At 35.2% G+C, this 19,470-nt stretch overlaps 1 long non-coding RNA gene across 1 annotated transcript; it reads right to left on the minus strand.

Annotated features, from left to right (window-relative positions):
- Positions 1–7,360: 7,360 nt before the first annotated feature.
- LOC145269695 (uncharacterized) lies at positions 7,361–13,290 on the minus strand. The gene is made up of 2 exons (XR_013865175.1): positions 9,460–13,290; positions 7,361–7,822 (listed from the first exon to the last, which is right to left on the minus strand). It is a non-coding gene; the product is annotated as an uncharacterized LOC145269695 (long non-coding RNA).
- Between the last annotated feature and the right edge of the window lie 6,180 nt (positions 13,291–19,470).

Below are 19,470 nucleotides of genomic sequence, written 5' to 3' on the forward strand. Positions count from 1 at the left end.
CATTGAAAGTACTGTCTCTGCTTTATCGTTATTTTCATGGAAAGTGTTCGACTGAGCTTCAATCTATGGTCCCCCCTCGCCAAACTTTCACAAGAAACACTAGACTAGCTGAAAACATTATTAATAATTTTCCCCACTCTTTATCTGTACCTAAACCTAAACATAGATTCCATGATCAAAGCTTCTTTCTTAGAACTGCACGCCTGTGGAATTGTCTTGCGTTTTCCTGCTTTCCAGCTGTCTGTAATATGGTTGTGTTCAAGTCCAACGTGAACAAGTTTCTGATGAGCCATTCCACTTAAGTTAACAAATTTACCAAACTTCCATTACTATCGATTACTATATTGTCCTTTTGACTACTCTACACTCTTTAACCCTTATCCTTGAGTGGCCTATCGGCCTTGATAAGTGGTGACGCCTATGTAAAAAAAAAAAGTACTTTCCTCAAGATCCTAAGGTTAACATTCACAGATAACATCAATTGGAACAAATATGTTGAAGTAATTGCCAAGTCTGCTGCAAGGAAGGTGGACTCTTTCTACCTTGCTAAAAGACGACTCACATCTGAGAGTATCCTGTATCCCTACAAGGCCATGGTTCGCCCATATATGGAGCATTGTTGTCACATCTGTGCTGATGCATGTGCCACTAGTCTCTCACTCCTAGATGGTTAAAAAAAAAAAGTCGCCAACCTAACAGATCCTGAACAATCAACTAAACTGCAAGCTTGCTTCCATCGCCGAAATGTGGCATCCTTGTGCCTGTTTTACAAGTATTCAAATGGCAAGTGCTCTGATGAACTCAAATCACCAGTACCCCCTCAATGACAAACCCGACAAGCAGCAAAATCCCACCCCTACACTGTAGAGATCCCCAGATGCTGTAAAGCCTTTTACTCGAATACCTTTTTCTTTCGGATTGCTTTACTTTGGAATTCCCTCTTGGGGTCCTTACTTCCCTAACTGTACTGACATGCAGAAGTTCAAGTGTAATGTGAACAGACATCTTGCTGCTCAACTCCCTAAATAGTAGCCTCCCACAACTAAGTTACTCTGTGTTTTGTTTGGAGTGAAATGACCAAAAGAGTTCATCACATTTTAACAAATGAAATATTATTTTACCAGACTTTTCAGATGAGGATTCATTGACTACTGTTCTTATCTTGAGTGTGATTTTCACAACGTTTCAGCCGATGTAACCTCCGACCTTCTTTAGGGGTATCTTCTCAAACGTGGAACCTGCATGGAATTTCGAACAGCACCCTTTATTTAATCCATGGAGGTAGCATGTTCTCATTCCATCAGACACGACTGAATAAAAGTCACAATTGTGTTTTTTAGTGTTGCATACACTGAAGATTGAACCTTCAATCTCCAGAAGAGTGGAACTTACAGTTGAATCTCACCAAGTACTTTATCTACTATGTCATGGGTCCTTGGGGTAATGAACAAAGCAGATTGCCAAGTTTGACAGAAAGAGAAATATTCAAATGATATCAATATTTTACAATTTCTTATGCCACATCCTTTATGTCTGCTGGCAACAGTTTATCCCCAACAATACAATTTGCACTCACTGCAGGATCCATTCCTTCCAAAATTCTCTCCTTACTAGACACGTTTATTAGTCTGGGTAAGCCCTTCAATAAGACCCGATGGTGACTTCATCTGTAAAGTCAACAATCCACCACCACCACCAGGCTGGATAAAACGTCACGGTGGTCAACCCGAAACCTTGCTCAGTACAATACTGAACTGATGCTAGGCCCTCACCTTTACGAGGTTCATCACTAGCACCCCAAATAGTAAATGTATTCTGTCAAACTCCAAAAATTATGTAAACAGCATTTCTACAAATATTACAGCAGTACTCCATCTTAGGGTGCATTGGGATTTTATGCAAGCAGGAGATTGCATCGAGTGAGATACTCTTGGATATTTGCCAGGTGCCCCGGGAATGACATCAAAGGAAAGTCTGCCAAATCCTGGATCTAGGTGCCTTGAAATGATGTCAAAGAAGTAAAAAAAATGGGGGATGTAGAATCACTGGCGATTTCTTCAGCAAGACTGACCGATATTTTAAGACAACGCCTGGTGGAATGCTTTGACATCATCTGCATTAATAAAATACAGGCAGCAGACAATTGGGAAAAGGAGAGAGAGCAGCGATGATGGGCAAGATAAGTGACACATTTTTCTCCACTGCTAAATACACTACCCCAGTCATGCGCACCGTCACTAATGTAATAAACTGTCATTCTGAAATCGAAAAAGTTGATTTGAATAAATAAAATAATTTATACCAGCTGTGTCTTATTTTGCTGCCAAGTGTATATATCAAGATAACGAAGCAGGATACTGAACTGATAATAGGTTCTTACCTCTTTCGGGGTTCATCACTGGAACCACAAATGGCTTACACTCATAATGGAAGCAACCTTGAATTGCAGTATCTGCTCACTAGGACACAAGCATAATCTTTTTATTGCTTTGACTCTCGAGTGTGTATCTGTTGATGTCTTATGCTTTTTTATGGAGTGATGTGGTTCTCGGTTGATTAACTGTGTTGGATATATACTTGAGAGTCAAAATAATGGTAAGAATATTCTGTTGTCAAAGCCCTACTGATCAGTCAGTGTTCGGGATGTGGTGAAATTGTTGAAAAGAACAGATTCAATTGACCTGGTGTTAATGCGGCCACCGTGACTATGATGATGAATAATTTACAAAAAATGGTTACGAAATATGTGATCAGAATTAAACGAAATAACTTTTAGATTCTAATTGATATAATATCTAAAGTGACTTTTGTTTAAAGATATCGTCATCATCATCATCATCATCATCATCATCATTATCATCATGTTACATGCTAAAGTACCTTTTGTTTTGAGATATCATGGCCATCAACATCATCATCACTGTCATCAGCATCATTTTCATCAGTATCATCATCACTATCGTCAGCAGCATAATCATTGTCAGCATCATCCTTGTCATTACTGTCATCATCATCATCATCATCAACATCATCAACATATTACATGTTGGCATGCAACGGACGGTTTTTAAAAACTGACTTCCAAATTAACCTATCTCTGTCCAGGTGTTTGTTTACCCTTCTTTCTCTCAAGTCGATTTTGATAACTTGCCGCATGCTTTTTCCTTAGTTGTCCTTTATTCTACTGTTCTATATCGTCCAACTGCCTTTAATAGAAGACTTTCCAGCACTGGGGATAATTAACTGCTATGATTGTATTATGTAATTGTCAGCCAACACCAGGTAGAAAGCATTTATCAGTTATTGGTTTATCTGTCTATTTATCCAATTGTCTATCTGTGTAGTGAAGTAAACAATAGATTGAATTGTGGGAAACGATTAGTTTAGCACGATGTAGGTGCAAAAAGGGCCAAAAGGTCATGCTGTGACATGTATCAAACTCTGTGACTGATCAAGTTGCACCGGAATGTATGCAAATGGGGATCTGCAAATAGATCTGACATGCCAGACGCTCCGGTTTGAATAAACTGAGTTAATTTTAGTGAGCTCATTCGAAGACACTGAAGAGACAAGATGCATTAAATAAACTCCCCACAAGAGGAGCGACGGTTCCCAAATGAAACTGCAAGTCAAAAATCGTCATTCACTCCAGTTTCTGCTGTGACGAAATGTCTGCAGAGTGAATAAAAAAATATATTTAAAAACATACAGCGTCTTGGGTTCCTTTCTTGAAGTGTCTTCGTTAAACAGGTTTCATCTCCACCAAGATGTTGGCCAATCCTCCCGGAAGAAGGTACCAGCAGAAGACAGGTATGTCACCATGTGTATTATTCTATGTTCTGACACACAAGCACACACACACTCAGAGATGAGATAAGCATGGCTGCTAAGACACACTTATACACTAGACGATCACAGACTGTAAAAGAGAGTTAAATAAGACAGTTAAACAGCTAAATAAGAAGTACAAAAACAGATAAGTAACAAACCCCATTAAAAATATAGAACAAATAAGTAACAAACCCCATTAAAAAATATAGCACAAATAAGTAACAAACCCCATTAAAAAATATAGCACAAATAAGTAACAAACCCCATTAAAAAATATAGCACAAATAAGTAACAAACCCCATTAAAAAATATAGCACAAATAAGTAACAAACCCCATTAAAAAATATAGCACAAATAAGTAACAAACCCCATTAAAAAATATAGCACAAATAAGTAACAAACCCCATTAAAAAATATAGCACAAATAAGTAACAACCCCCATTAAAAAATATAGCACAAATAAGTAACAAACCCCATTAAAAATATAGCACAAATAAGTAACAAACCCCATTAAAAAATATAGCACAAATAAGTAACAAACCCCATTAAAAAATATAGCACAAATAAGTAACAAACCCCATTAAAAAATATAGCACAAATAAGTAACAAACCCCATTAAAAAATATAGCACAAATAAGTAACAAACCCCATTAAAAAATATAGCACAAATAAGTAACAAACCCCATTAAAAAATATAGCACAAATAAGTAACAAACCCCATTAAAAAATACAGCACAAATAAAGCATGGGAATTTGCTGCCTGTTATGTTAGTCAGATATATGTATGTCAATGGAGCACAAGTGCTATGAGTTTGTTGGATCACATTTCGTTAAAGTACTTTTAAAACAGGCATAGAGATGCAACATAGCAGTGATGAGACAGAAATTGGAGTTTGGACCTTGTCTAATCGAGACTAATTTTAATGTCTTATTGTTGTGCCATGTTTAGGGGTATTTGGGGTCACTGACAATGAATCTGATAATCAAAACCGTCGCAAATTTACTGTTTGCATGGTATTAACCCCTGAACCCAGGGACTATTTTCCGCCATTTTACAGCTTCCGCTTACGCTACGCGCGATAGCATAAACGACGGCTGTTAAATGTGCCTTCACATAGCAAACTGTCTTCTTACATGGTGTATGAATCTTCTGTGGAAAATTCTTCTTCATCATCACTATCATGTTCATCTTCATTATCATCTTCATCTTCATCATCTTCATCTTCTTCATCATCTTTCTGTTTTACATGTTAGTACAAGTTGGAACGATAATTTTGTCACCCTAAAGAAGACAAAACTACAGCTTTATTTGAAAACCTTTATTGAAAAAAATCAATTCAGGTAACTTGATTATGTAGTAGAACTGACATCTATTCAATGTAGCCGCCTTCAGCCTCAATCACTGCTTCGATATGGTACTGAAACTGGGAACCTGCCTTTTCCACAAGCATCAGTGGGAGTTTGACAACTACACAGCGGATGGCAGTGATCAGGCTGGCTTTGGTTTTGTGGGAGGTCATGTTGGTGATGTTCTCGATGTATGACCAAATGAAGTAGTCCAGCGGGTTTAGAGAAAGAAAGGGACGAGTAAGAGAAGAGTACAAAATCGTAGCAGACCTTCTGAAGCCTAAAATGCTTTGGACTTGTGGGCTGGTGCTAAATCCTGCTGCCACACCAAAGGTCTGCCAGCGGCCACCTGATTGCACCAGGGCATCACCCCACTCCTCAGTACATTCAGGTATACTTTGGTATTGACTTTTAAGCTGGCTTCGAAGATGTGAGGTGGCATGATGTGGCCCTCGTTGCAAACCACACCAAAGACGATAACCATGGCCGGAAACTTTTTCATCACCCTAGGCACGTCCCTGTTATTCATGACAATGTTTTCATCACCCTAGGCACGTCCTTGTTATTCGTGACAATCCAGTGACGCATTTTGAAGATGCTGGTAATAGTCCTGTTGTCATAGCTTGGATCGGTAAAGAGCATGAGTTGTACAGTGGCGCATCTCCGATCTCGCTCGTTAAACATTGTCACTTTCAGACATGATAGAAGGCCCATATTGTTATTGGGATTTATACACAACTGGTAAATAGTCTGCAGCAAAAAACGAAAATGGAATGATGTCTTTTCTATGACCACAATTTTATCATTCCACCCTGTATATATATTCAAACTATCAAACAAGGGCGCCTGGACAGTCCACAGAGTTTTGTAGGACCAAGTAAAGAATAGATACCCCGTAGCAGAAGATGAATACTGGCACACAATTCAAGTGACACCGGTTGTTCAACCTTGACATTGCCATTGGTTGTTTGTAAACACATGAAATAGCAGACATGGTCCAATGTTTGTGAGCAAGATTTTTTAAAAACACGCTTATTTTTTGTATTTTTTTTCCACCTCAGCATTCACCGTTAAATAGATAGATAGGTATGCTGAAAACGAATATCACATTTAGATTTGGGGCAGATGGATAATTTTCTGTAATTAAGATCTTTATTATCTTATATAATCCATTATGTTTTTACTGGCGGCCATGATTTTTTCCAACTGAACAAATACTAATACGCATGCGTATTACAAAACATCCTCTCCCCATGTTAAGAATGGCGAATGCCATTGACATTTACTAAGTAATGTGAAAAAAAAAATTAACATGACATCTTTGCTGTTGCGTCCATCACGAAACTAGAAAATGTCTTAATATCCAGAAAACTATTTGTCTGCACAAAACTTAAATGTGATATTCGTTTTCAGCATACCCGATAATCGTATTTTAAATGTGAACGTCGAAGATGGAAAGAAAGTTAAAATTTACCTATTCATCTTCCTAGCTAAAAAATTTTTTAAAACAGTTTGGATTTAATAAACGCTGGCATTTATTAGAATAGTCAACAAAGCAAAAATTGAATCCAAAACAAATATATTAGGAATAAATGATTTATAGTCCGCTAGCATCTTCTCTAATTTTCTGAGTGGCGCTTCTGAAACCGGTGAAGAGACAAAAATAGTATCTTTGCTTTTTTTTTTTTTTTTTTTTTTGTTATTCAGTATTTGTATTTTGACATGATTTATTGAAATAAAATTAAAAAAGAAAAAATGGTAAATATAGTGCTCTGCTACAACAGAACACCGTCCACTCATATTTGATTTTTTAGGGGTATTCGAGGTCACTGACAATGAATCTGATAATCAAAACCGTCGCAAATTTACTGTTTGCATGGTATTAACCCCTGAACCCAGGGACTATTTTCCGCCATTTTACAGCTTCCGCTTCTGCTACGCGCAATAGCATAAACGACGGCTGTTAAATGTGCCTTCGCGTAGCAAACTGTCTTCTTACATGGCATATGAATTTTCTGTGGAAAATTAAAAATTATATGAAAAAGAAATAAAACCAGAAGAAAAGAAAAGCACTCCAAATGGGGCGGGGATAATGTTGGAAAGGCATTTTGTAAGAAATTATTTCTCACATCCCAATTTACTCCCTGCAGATGCAAAAGAATCCACAAATACAAAAGCCATACCTTTAAAACTCAAAATTTATTCAAATGCAACAACAATGAAAGTTTTTTTGGTTCTGGTATTGTCCATTTGCAAAACGGTGAACTGTCTTGCCTCCATACGCATGGAGCCAGTAGTATGAATTCCTATTGTTGAAATGTTAGTTTGTTGTTCCTCGAAAGGATCCATGAATGTTCATGGTGGACTCGGTCGGAATATTGGCGCCTATAATTAGGCATAATGTGAGCCACTTGGGACTCTAGAGGAATTGAGATAAGATCCAATATTTGGTAAATAAACATGCAGAACAGTTCTTGAATGTCATCCTTGATTTGGATAGATTCAGCAGGATAAAATAGTCTCTGCTTGTAGAGATGTGGTTCCTTGTTCACCAACTTTGGTGATACAACAGAAAGGAATTGTCATGGTTTCCTCCAGTGTAGGAGTCACTGGGTTTTGAGTTCATCCGTCGCCGAGTTCTTGTCTGAACTGAAAATGAAAAATAAAAGCATGATACAAAAAGCGCACCAAGCAAATCACCTGACACCTTGAAAATTAACCAATGACGACCAACCATTAAACTGCGTGGGCGGCCAAACAAACAAAAAAGATGACTACTGTATATAGAATTTTTAACAATTTTTTTTTTTTTTTTTTTTTTTTTTCAGAACAGAATTAAAAAAAATTTTTTTTTGCTTGTTTTCATTGATGGACGATTTAAAATTAGAAGAAAAAGTTGTCTAAAACAAATTTAAACAAATGAAAAGAAAAATACATTATAACATTTTTTTAGGGGATTTTTTTTTTGTCTCGTAGTTTTTAATGCATTTTAATTTATCTAAAACAAAATTGGTAAATTTTTACGACGTGCCCCAGCCCAACCTCCCCATGTTAAGAACGGCTTTGAGAATACCCCCCAACCTCGAAAACCGTTCTTAACATAGAGTGGTTGGGCGTGTATATACTACGCTGGGACAGATCGTAAAAATACTAGAAAGTTTTCACGAGTGGTTTACAAAAACATAGGTCTATCAGAATTTGGAGGGAATTTTTGACATCCTTAACACAAAACTGCAAATAAAATATGAACAAACCCGTAATTTCTTTTTTTAAAGTGGGTTTGCTTAATTTCTTTATAGAATATACTTCCAAAATAAACTAATAAAATTTTTTAAAACATAATAAAGATATTATTTTTTATTAAAAAAAAAGTATTTACAAAGTGCCTGCGCACGCTCATGCAGCTATTTTTTTGAAATCAATTAAATTTTGCGAGTTAAATTTTTTTTTCAATTTTTTCAATTTAAAAATCTATCAAAATTTTTCTATTGGTTCAATTTTTAAGATATTTTCAGGTTTGGTGTAAAATTTAATGCTCTTTCTAATACACCGAATATAATATTCCATACAAACGTGTTTTTTTTAATTTTTTAATTCACCCCCGCCCCATTTTGAAATGTTTATTAAAAAGTAAATAATTAATTTTCTCACCTAAGATGTATATCACAAATCGAAGATAAAAGATCAATAAATAAAATAATCTAATTAAAAAAAAAAAGTTTTGTGCAAATTTACATGTAAAGTCAAAGATGTCACGTTAATATATATGTATATATATATTTTTTTCACATTCTTTTCCTCCTTCGTGGTACGGGGTCGAGTCTGCCTGCCTACTACTACTACTACTACTACTACTATTATTATTATTTTTTATTTTTTTTTATTTATTTTTTTTTTTTGTTCAACACCCCCCCCCCAAATATCCCGGCAATGCCGAGCAGCCCGAGCACTAAGGTTAGTTGTAAATAAAACTTAGATTTTGAAATTCATCTTTGTTTATTTCGAGAATAGCGACAAAAGAATTGTTAGTGTTATATTATATAAATCATATACACATTCAACAATGCCACAATATAACGTCTAAATAATGTTTTTGTGTATGTATATATACGTGTATGCATATTTATAAATATGATCGTCTAGAAATGATTGTTGTGGATGCAGGTGTTTCTTTTTGTGTATGGTTGTCTTCAGACATTTAGCAACACGTGACGTAACAAGGACAACTCTTTTACGAGTGATGAATAACCATCTCTTACATCAACAAACGGAAACACATACCTTCTTCATTTTTTCAATGTTTCCTCCACTCCCTCTTTCAGGTTTATTCCGTTCGTTTTTGAGAAACAAGAAAACACGAACTATCTCTCATGCATAAACGTTTATTTCACACTGTGGAGTTTACAACAGCTACAGCTTGCTAATCTCACGTCCCCTGGCTCCCGGACATGGATGCGCTTTTGATCCTGCCACTAGCAAGCCCCTGTCTCGACTGCGTCATCTCTCAACTAAAACCTACGTCGTTTTCTCTAGCTCATTACGTAACCCCCCCCATGTAACCAAATAATCAAAATCACCTGATGCAAATTGCATTTTGTTTATCTAAAACTTAATTGTCAGCTAAAATTCCTAACTGACATATTTTGTTTTGTACCATTCCTTTTTATTAAAACATTTCTCTGGATATTTTCCTCTAATAGGCATTTAACAATATCAGTAATAATAATCATGCAGGATTATCTGGCGTTGTCCGGCACACTAATAGATGGGTGGAATTAAATTTACTTGCTTTAAAATTAGTTACACAAAATAATAGAACAAGCAATATAACAATAGGAAAAAATGAGACGAGTTTATTCAACTTCATTAACAGATTTATTTTGTCTTGTGAATCAATGACCCCCCCCTCACCGCTGAATGATATTGACCAATCAGTTGACATGGCACATTGATTCATCTGTCCCTTAAGGAACATTTTTTTAGACACTTTTGGGAACCACAGTTGGGCAGCAGAAAGAAGCTACCCAGTATCAAATCCAGGCACCTCTCTCAGTCTCTCATCCCTGTCCACTCGACATTCCAGTATTGACAATTTTCACAGAAGATAATTTCTGGCCAACCTGGGACCACGCAAAAGAATGCCTTCCTCACTGACAGGCCCATCAAATTTTTAATCCCCTGTCCTTAACCTACCTGGACACAGTCCAACTTTCAATTCCCTGCTGTCCAAATAAATCCTTTCATTGTTTTGTTATAAAAAAAAGATTTTATTATATATTCTTTTTTTGTGTTCAGCAATTATTTTATTAGGGCTGCTAACAAGCAATCTTCAAAATATGTGTTTGACTTTCCTTCAAACATGCATACGAGCTCAAATTTACAATACCCCCCCCCATGCATGTTTGAACTAAAGTCAAGCACATATCTGAGGTCGGAAAAAATTTCCCTCCTTAGATAACCCAACCTCACTAAGACGCAACTACTCATCTTTCAAAACTAAAAAGATACAAACCTGATATTCCTATCCTCTGACAAAGGAAAAAAAATTCTGTATTATCAACCAAGATACATACGAATCCCTAGCACTGGAACATTTTAGCAATGAAACACTTTATTCTTCTACCACAAACATCTCTCCCACAGATATCAAAGATTGTATCAATACAGCCTGGACTACAATATGAAAAAACAAACAAAAAAAAAAAAACATACCCAAGAAATACATGCGAAATATCATTACAAGAAACAACAAACTCCCTAGATTTTACCACCTAATAAAAACACACAAAAACAGCCCATCTTCACAAATGAAACCCATAGTTTCAAGCAAAGAAGGACCACTATACAAAATATCCTGGCTACTATCACAGATACTCAAACCCCTGCTTTCCACCTATCCAGGTTACATTAACAGCTTGGAAGAAGTCATACATAAACTACAATCATCACAAACCCAGCACCTTCAATGCACAACAGATATGCCTTCAGCTAAGATGTTGCCTCTCTATACACGTCAGTACCCGCACACGCAGCTGTAGACCTAATCACAGAATACATCTCCTATAATAATCTACACCCTTGGACTTCACCACCACTGACATACACCAACTTCTAAATAGTAGACATGATTCCAAATAGTAGCCCCTTATATGCAAATGTCGATATGCCTTGATTGGGGTTAAAAAAAAAACAAACAAACAAACTAACTCATTCTTTACTTCTCTTGAATCCATTCAAATAATTTTGCAACTTCTAAAGAGATTGTAATCTGTTGGTTTGTGTTTCAAAGAGTATGGTGGGTGGTGTATGATTTACCACACATATTTGTTTAGATATTTATTTTATGCGGTGTGATCTATATTATTATCATGATGAAGGATAACACGACATCTTAAATCAGAAAAATATGCAAAATGAAACATGATAGGTCATATTCTTCATGACTTGTACCAACAAATTATCATTTCTTTACAAATTTGCTAAATCGACATGAATTAGTTTTCTTTTTCAGTTCAAAAAATAGTAGACAACACACACTTTCAATATAAACAAAAAACACATACAGCCTGCAGCCTCTTTCCCACAGAAAAGACGTTGCGAGCCTGTCTTTGTTTTATCATTATTTCCATGGAAAGTGCTCGTCTGAGCTACAATCTCTCATCCCCCCTCGCCAATCTTTCACGAGAAACACCCGTCTGGCTGAAACTACTGTCAATAATTTTCCCCACTCTTTATCTGTGCCTAAATCCAAACGTAGATTCCATGAGCAGAGCTTATTTCTCAGAAGTGCACGATTGTGGAACTCTCTTCCGTTCGCCTGTTTCCCACCTGACTACAACTTGGATGTCTTCAAATCCAACATAAACAAATTCTTGACAAATCACCCTCTTAAGTAAGACACTCTATCAAATCTCCAATACTAATGATTACTACAATACTATCTCATTGATTACTGTACACGCGATAACCCTTATCCCTGAGTGGCCTCTGGGCCTTGATAACTTGATAAGTAAAAAAATAATGCAAAAAAAGAAAAAGATATCAGACTTTCTCATAGGATCCAGCCCATCTGGACTTCCAGCTATAATATACATGAATAGACTAAAACAAGACACACGACATAATTACCAATCCGACATCTTGTTCACAAGATATGTAGATGATAGTCTCATCCTGACATCATCTCCTGAAGAAGCTAATAAAATATTTATTAACTTCCAAAATGCACACCCACATATTAGATTTACCATCGAACACCAAAACACATCCTAACCCACCTATCACTGAATCATTGAAAAAGTTCAAATAAAACCAATTTCTAAAGGAAACTCACCTGCCAGGACATTTTCATAAACTACAAGTCGGCATTTACTACACAAGCAAAAATAAGCTATGCTATAAATGAAACAAACTGCATTCATAGCACAAATGAAACAGACATGATCACCTCCGTTAGAAAATTTCAACAAGTCCTCAAACAAAATGGATACTCCACAAAAATCCTCCAGCACATTAAGACATCTAAGAGAAAACAACCACACATACTATCTAACACATGCTTTCCCAAAATACCACATTTTAATTATGGGAAAACAACAGCCATATGCAAGGCTATTCGTAACATACATTAGACATACAACTCATGCACACCAGTCCAACATTAAGGCAATATCTAAAACCAAATATCTGTGCGTGAGGTTGCCAAGCTAATCAAGAACCTTGATTCCAGTAAAGCAACTGGCCCTGATGGCATTCCAGTTATAGTGCTGAAAAAGCTCCAACCAGAACTTGCCCCCATACTTACAAAACTGTTTAAGCGTTGCCTTAAGGAGAAGTGCTTTCCAACACCTTGGAAAACCTCATCAGTATGCCCTGTATTTAAGAATTCTGGTGAAAAGTCATCTCGCTCTCAGTACAGACCAATAAGTCTCCTGTGTGTCATGAGTAAGCTGCTGGAATCCATATTAAATAAAGGAGTCAACCACCTCAACAGAAACAACCTTCTTGGTGACATACAATATCGTTTCCACTCTAACCCAACAGTCCAACATTAAGACAATATCTAAAACAAGAAACTACACAAGAAACAAACCATGTTCATTGTCTAACTGCCCCATAAAAAACATAGGACTATTCGAACGCACATATTCAGTGTTTCAAATTCAATGTACCATTTGCAATGAGTCATACAATGGAAGTACAATAAGACTGTTGCATACATCACCACCAAGATCTCCTCTTTTCACAAACACATATCTCACACACACCCAACCCCAATAAAAATATAATTAAAATATTAGCAACTGAAAGGGACCAAGGAAATCTCAGATTCAAATTAAAAACCAAAAATTAATAATAAAACAGAAATATCCAACATCTTCCTAATAAAGACTGAAGCAGATTAATTACTTTCCTCGGACGGGTTACAGTTTGTTCCCATAGTTTAAAAAAGAAGCATCGAATTCCTTCCCTAAACGATTAATGTAATTTTAAAAACACTTACCTTATAAGATACAAACAGATTAATTACTTCCCTTGGACTGAGTTACAGAATTATTTCCCTTGGGTTAGAAAACGTGGACAGAACTACAGAATTACTTACCTTAGATTAGAAAATATAAAAAAGCAGAATTACCTCCCCTTAATAATTAACGTAATTTTAAAATTTTAAAAGCGTTTCCAAACAAAATTAAAACATAACGGCCAACTTAAATTAAGCTGAAAGCGACATTTTCTACCTCTTGAGAATGGGAGTTGCTCACAAAAATTTTTTGAGGAATATACCATCTATAGTCAAGAATATACCACTATAATAAGGTAAATAAATGAATATTTATTGAAAATTACTGAATTATTTATCATTATTTATTCATTTATTTATCTGTTTGCAATGACTGAATAATTCCTGCATTGACAAGCCTTCAAACACACATTTTATTTTCTCTCATTGTTTCATTTCTTTGATTCATTTCTTTGGAGTGTAGGATTGTAAACATCGCCACCTATCGAATTTGCATCTGATTTTGCTCCAATATTAGCATAAATTGTGGTTTGGAGCTATCTGTGAAAGTTTGAATGGCTAAATAAATAAATATTCTTGCAACGTTTCAGGTGTATCCTATTGAATTCTGCCATTGCAGAATCTCAAAGGAATCCTTTATTAAATTTAAGGAGAGTAGAAAGTGGATTTTCGGTGTACTTTCTCACTTCCCTTTATTTTGTTCTTTAGTCCTCAGATTCCACAAGCGATGTTTCTGACAAAAAGGAAAAAAATTGCTGTTTTCTGGGTCAGCATCAATTCCATTTAACAACTTATCATTGGCAAGTCTTTGACCTTGAAGTACTATTTTTTTTTGCTCATTAAAACAAGTGGCATCATGTCTTGTCTGGAGCAATTTCCATTAAATATTATTAGTCAAAGGTTTATTTCTGACAACCAATGCAGCAGAAATTGGGCCATTTTTTGTGGATTTTTATCTGTCAGACTGAGGTATTTGTCTTGGATAGTCCTAGGAGCTCAACCCTTCCATGACTTGCATCCCCGTTTTCGAGTGTAGTTAGCGTATTGATATCTGACTGAAGTACTCTAACCAGGGAATGGCGACAGAGTAGTTCAAGTAGTTTTTAGAGTCTTCTTTAGAGACACTGGCTTTATTCTTCCAACCTTTTGGCCTGTGTCATATATTATTTGTAAAGGAAGTAAATATTAACAGAAATATTGGTTTGAGTCGATTTGTTTATTTGTGGACAAAAGGCAATAAATAGTTTATTTAAATGATCTGTAGAAGAATTTGGTTCTTGTCCAGAAGTCACCCTATTTAAAAATAAAAATAAAAACTTAAGGAAAATATGTATGATGCATGTGCTTACGACATAACGAAATTATCATATTCCAAAAGTCATATAAACTGATCTACACTCTTATATAAAAATCACTGTGTGTGTGTGTGTGTGTGTGTGTTCCTTCCTCATAGGTTCCGAAACGGCTGAGCCCGTCTTCTGCAAATTTCACACAAAGTTAATTTATGTGTCTGGCAGTGTTCTTAGATATGTTTCGTACAGAAATTCATCCAATAAGTATCGAAAATCGAAAAAAATCCAATCTTAAAAAATAGTCTTTCTTCTCTTATAGATAAAAAATAATTTTTACAGGGGAATATTTTACGTTACACCGGCTAAGGGAAATAATAAAATCTCAGCAAATCATTTCTTTTAAAAAAAAAAAAAGATTTATTGTTTTCTAGAGATATAGTTTAGTGGTAGAGCATTCGACTACGGATTGAATGATCCCCTGTTTAAGGCCGAGTGTACTTCATCATCCTATTTTAATTTTTTCTTATTAATGAGTTCAGTTTACAGTAAAAGATGAGGTACCATTTAAAATTTGTGTGAAATTTCACAAAAATCGATCCACCCATTTTGGAGTCCATAGGAAATGAACGCACACGCACAAAGTGCCTTATATATAAACAAACTTATACAAAAGTCACTTTGTGTGTGTAGGGAGTGAATTCCTTGTAACAAAAATGTGTAAGGAAAGTCCTTTAAAAAAAAAAGAATTACTGCGCCCTCTGTAGATGTATAAGGAAAAATTCAAGATGGCGCCCGACTCTCTCTTTAACACGGTAAGTTCAGGAAAAGATGTTATAAATGTTGCAGCAATTCAATAACCATTATACACCGGTTCTGCACGGAATCCAACTGGCAAGGTGCCTAGACGGACGCGAACGGTTACTCAGACCGGACCCAACAACGGTAAAATATCCTCACATGGCACGAGAAGCAACAGCCACATGATTCCCCGGCCAACTCAATCGTCGCTCTCTCCACGTCTTTTTCATCACCCGCTTTTATTGTCCTTCTAGGCCGGCTAAATTTGCATATTCCGAGAATTCGTGTGACTTTGCGAGACATCATACTTTACAAAAAACGGCGGCCGCCATCTTGGTCTTTCTTTTCTATTTTTGGTCGGTAACGCTGAGCTGGTCTCGAGGTAAGTCTTTTCCCCTCATCTGTCTCTCCCACGTACCCACACAACACGCAAACACGTGGGCGCTTATCTCCTGGATGCACGTTACATTCTTTTCACATAGGTTTCAAAACTGCTGAGTCTATCTTTTGCAAATTTCACACAAATCTAATTTATAAAAACAAAACAAAAAAAAATTTTTATAGGGGAATATTTTACGTTACACCAGCCAAAGGAAATACGAAAATCTCAGCAAATCATTTCTTCTTGAGAAAAACAGATTTTTTGTCATCTGGAGATATAGCTCAGTGGTAGAGCATTAGATTAAAGATGGAATGGCCTCTTGTTCAAATCAGGATGTGCCTCACCATTTCATTTTAACTTTTTTGTATAAATGAGTTCAATTTACGATAAATTAAAATTGCTGCAAATCATTTCTTTGTTTGCATATTTTAAAACTAAACATTAATCAGAAGTGACTTTTCCAGGGCATTCATCATCAAGCTCAAATGTCAGCTGACATGATATTGTAAACAAACATAGACGGAATTTGATGGACAACATTATTTTTATCATTATTATTATTATTATCATTATTATTTAAAAGTTTTTTATTGTTTTGCAAATTAGTCCACCAGCAAAATTATTCCTCGTAATATATAATAATCAATAGAACATTGACATAATAATACACATGCAATCTGCATAAATTAAAATATCATGTTTAAGCGTATTGTACAACCAGGCAATGCCAGGTGGCTAGCTAGTCTGATTATGAATAAGAACATAAAATTTTATGAGTAACAGAAGAGTGGCTGTTTTGTCCGCCATTTTTAAAACAATTAAACAAACAAAGCGGATAATAATTCAATAATTCAAACTAGCAAGATTTTTGTTGGTGTGCTTATGAATTCCTGTTTGTAGCTTATAAAAATAAAACTACTTGATCAATTAATGTGATTTTTGGAATATGATCTTTTCGTTTCTTTACGAGTATGTACATCATACATTGTTTTTGTTTTTTGATGTGAGAGGATTTCTGGAAAGCACCCAAATAACTGTTACACGATAGACACGATTAGATTGTTTGAAAAATGGCAGATAAGGTAGCCGCTCTTGTGTTACACATAAAATTTTATTTTCTTATAAAAAAAACTTGATAAGTTCACATGATTTTTAGAATATGCTAATTTCTTTCGGTTATGAGCACATTCATTATATATATATTTTCTTTATTTTTGTTTTTTCTTTCAATGTAGGGTATTCTGAAAAAGCACCCAAATAACTATTACAGAAACGATAGACAAGATTAGATTGTTTGCAAAATGGCAGATAAGGTAGCCGCTCTTGGGTTACTCATAACATTTTATTTTATTAAACTACTTGATTAATTTACGTGATTTTTGGAATATGATATTTTCTTTTGGTTATGAGCACATACATCATATATATTTTTCTTTTTTATTTAATATGGAGAGATTCTGGACAAGCACCTAAATAACTATTACAAAAATGGCAGACAAGATTTGGAAAAGCACCAAGAATTCAGTTTGACATTCACAGAAATTTAAAAAAAAAAATGATAACTATGCAAACATACAAGGGGCGTTCCAAAAGTAATGCCTCCTATTTTTCTAGTCCAAAGATATTGTTATGATGACTGAACATGCGTTCATGATCTAAAAGTTTCATCTCTCTGTTGTAGATATTGACGGTGTGAGACTCTATATATATGGTGTAATTGAGTGGCATAGGAGTGCTCAATTACTTATACAAGAGCGTATAAAGTTTTATATAATTGTAACTGTCCATTATTTGAATCATACATTGGTACTTTCTGTTTCAAAATAATGATGGAAAATTGAGTTTCCAGTGTTTCCTTGAAACTGAAGGTACCGATGGATGATCAAAATAATGTATACTTACGGTTTGTTAGATATCTAGGTTGTGTGTACAGAGAGATAAATTTGCCACTTGGCAACAAATGTAAGAAAAAACAAAATAATCATCAAATTTACGGAAAAGTCATTTGAATAAAAAGTATAAACCTAACATCTTGTTTAATATCTAAGCTGTGCGTGTAACGAGAAATCATTTTGACAAAAGCATGCACCTGACCAAATGCAAGAACAATAAAATAATTATTAAATGTACCAAAAGGTCATTTAAATAATAAAAAAAAACATACAATCAATTTTTTTTTTAGACAAAATATAAATCTCTGGTCTAGTAAGCCTAACCAATGGAAGTTTGTGAAACACAAAACTTTTCATTCAACTGAAGGAAACAGATACTGGACTTCAATCCATTATATCCATAAGATCATAAAATGTTCGTGCATGCCTTTGATGCAATATGAAAACAACTGATTTCAATTGTTTTCCCTCTTCTGTCGAACTAACATCTTGCATCCGCAGACGGAACTTGGCACAAGTAGAAAACATATCCGTAGCAGGGTGGCCAAATCAGAAACTGAATATTTTATGAATACCAAGTAGTGCAATGAATAAGTGATGTATTTTAGATGTTCCAGTTGCAATAGCATTTCTTTTAACATTCAGGTGACTTGGAAGGGCATCGGATGTTACAAGGATGAGGGGACATCGACAACGAGGAGTGTGCTCTGAACAATTCTATGCAATTCTCGTTTATTTTATTACATCAAATATTGTTACTGTACGGCATAATCATGTTGATACACCGGTTCTTGCCAGATCACCGAAGTTAAGCAACGTTGAGCCTGGCCAGTACCAGATGAATGATCATTTGGGAAGACTAGGCGCTGTATGTACCTTCTGGGAAGGTTGGGTGTGGGGCCAGCACCCTCATCTTGTAAAAAGAACTCCTCACTACAAAAGCATCTAGAAAGAAGAAGAAAAGGAAGAAGAAAAAGAAGAAGAAAAAGATGAAGAAAAAGAAGAAAAAAAAGAGGAAAATGAAGAAGAAACAAAAGAAAAAGAAGCAGAATAAGAATAAAAAGAAAAAGAAGAAGAGGAAAATGAAGCAGAAGAAACAAAAGAAAAAGAAGCAGAAGAAGAATAAAAAGAAAAAAGAATAAAAAGAAGAGGAAAAAGAAGCAGAAGAAGAATAAAAAGAAGAAAAAGAAGAAACAAAAGAAAAAGAAGCAGAAGAAGAATAAAAAGAAAAAGAAGAAGAGGAAAATGAAGCAGAAGAAACAAAAGAAAAAGAAGCAGAAGAAGAATAAAAAGAAAAAAGAATAAAAAGAAGAGGAAAAAGAAGCAGAAGAAGAATAAAAAGAAGAAAAAGAAGAAACAAAAGAAAAAGAAGCAGAATAAGAATAAAAAGAAAAAGAAGAAGAGGAA

The sequence above is a fragment of the Euprymna scolopes genome, chromosome 45 (assembly GCF_053919585.1).
Source record: "Euprymna scolopes isolate OS-2025 chromosome 45, ASM5391958v1, whole genome shotgun sequence".
NCBI classification, from domain to species: Eukaryota; Metazoa; Mollusca; class Cephalopoda; order Sepiida; family Sepiolidae; genus Euprymna; species Euprymna scolopes.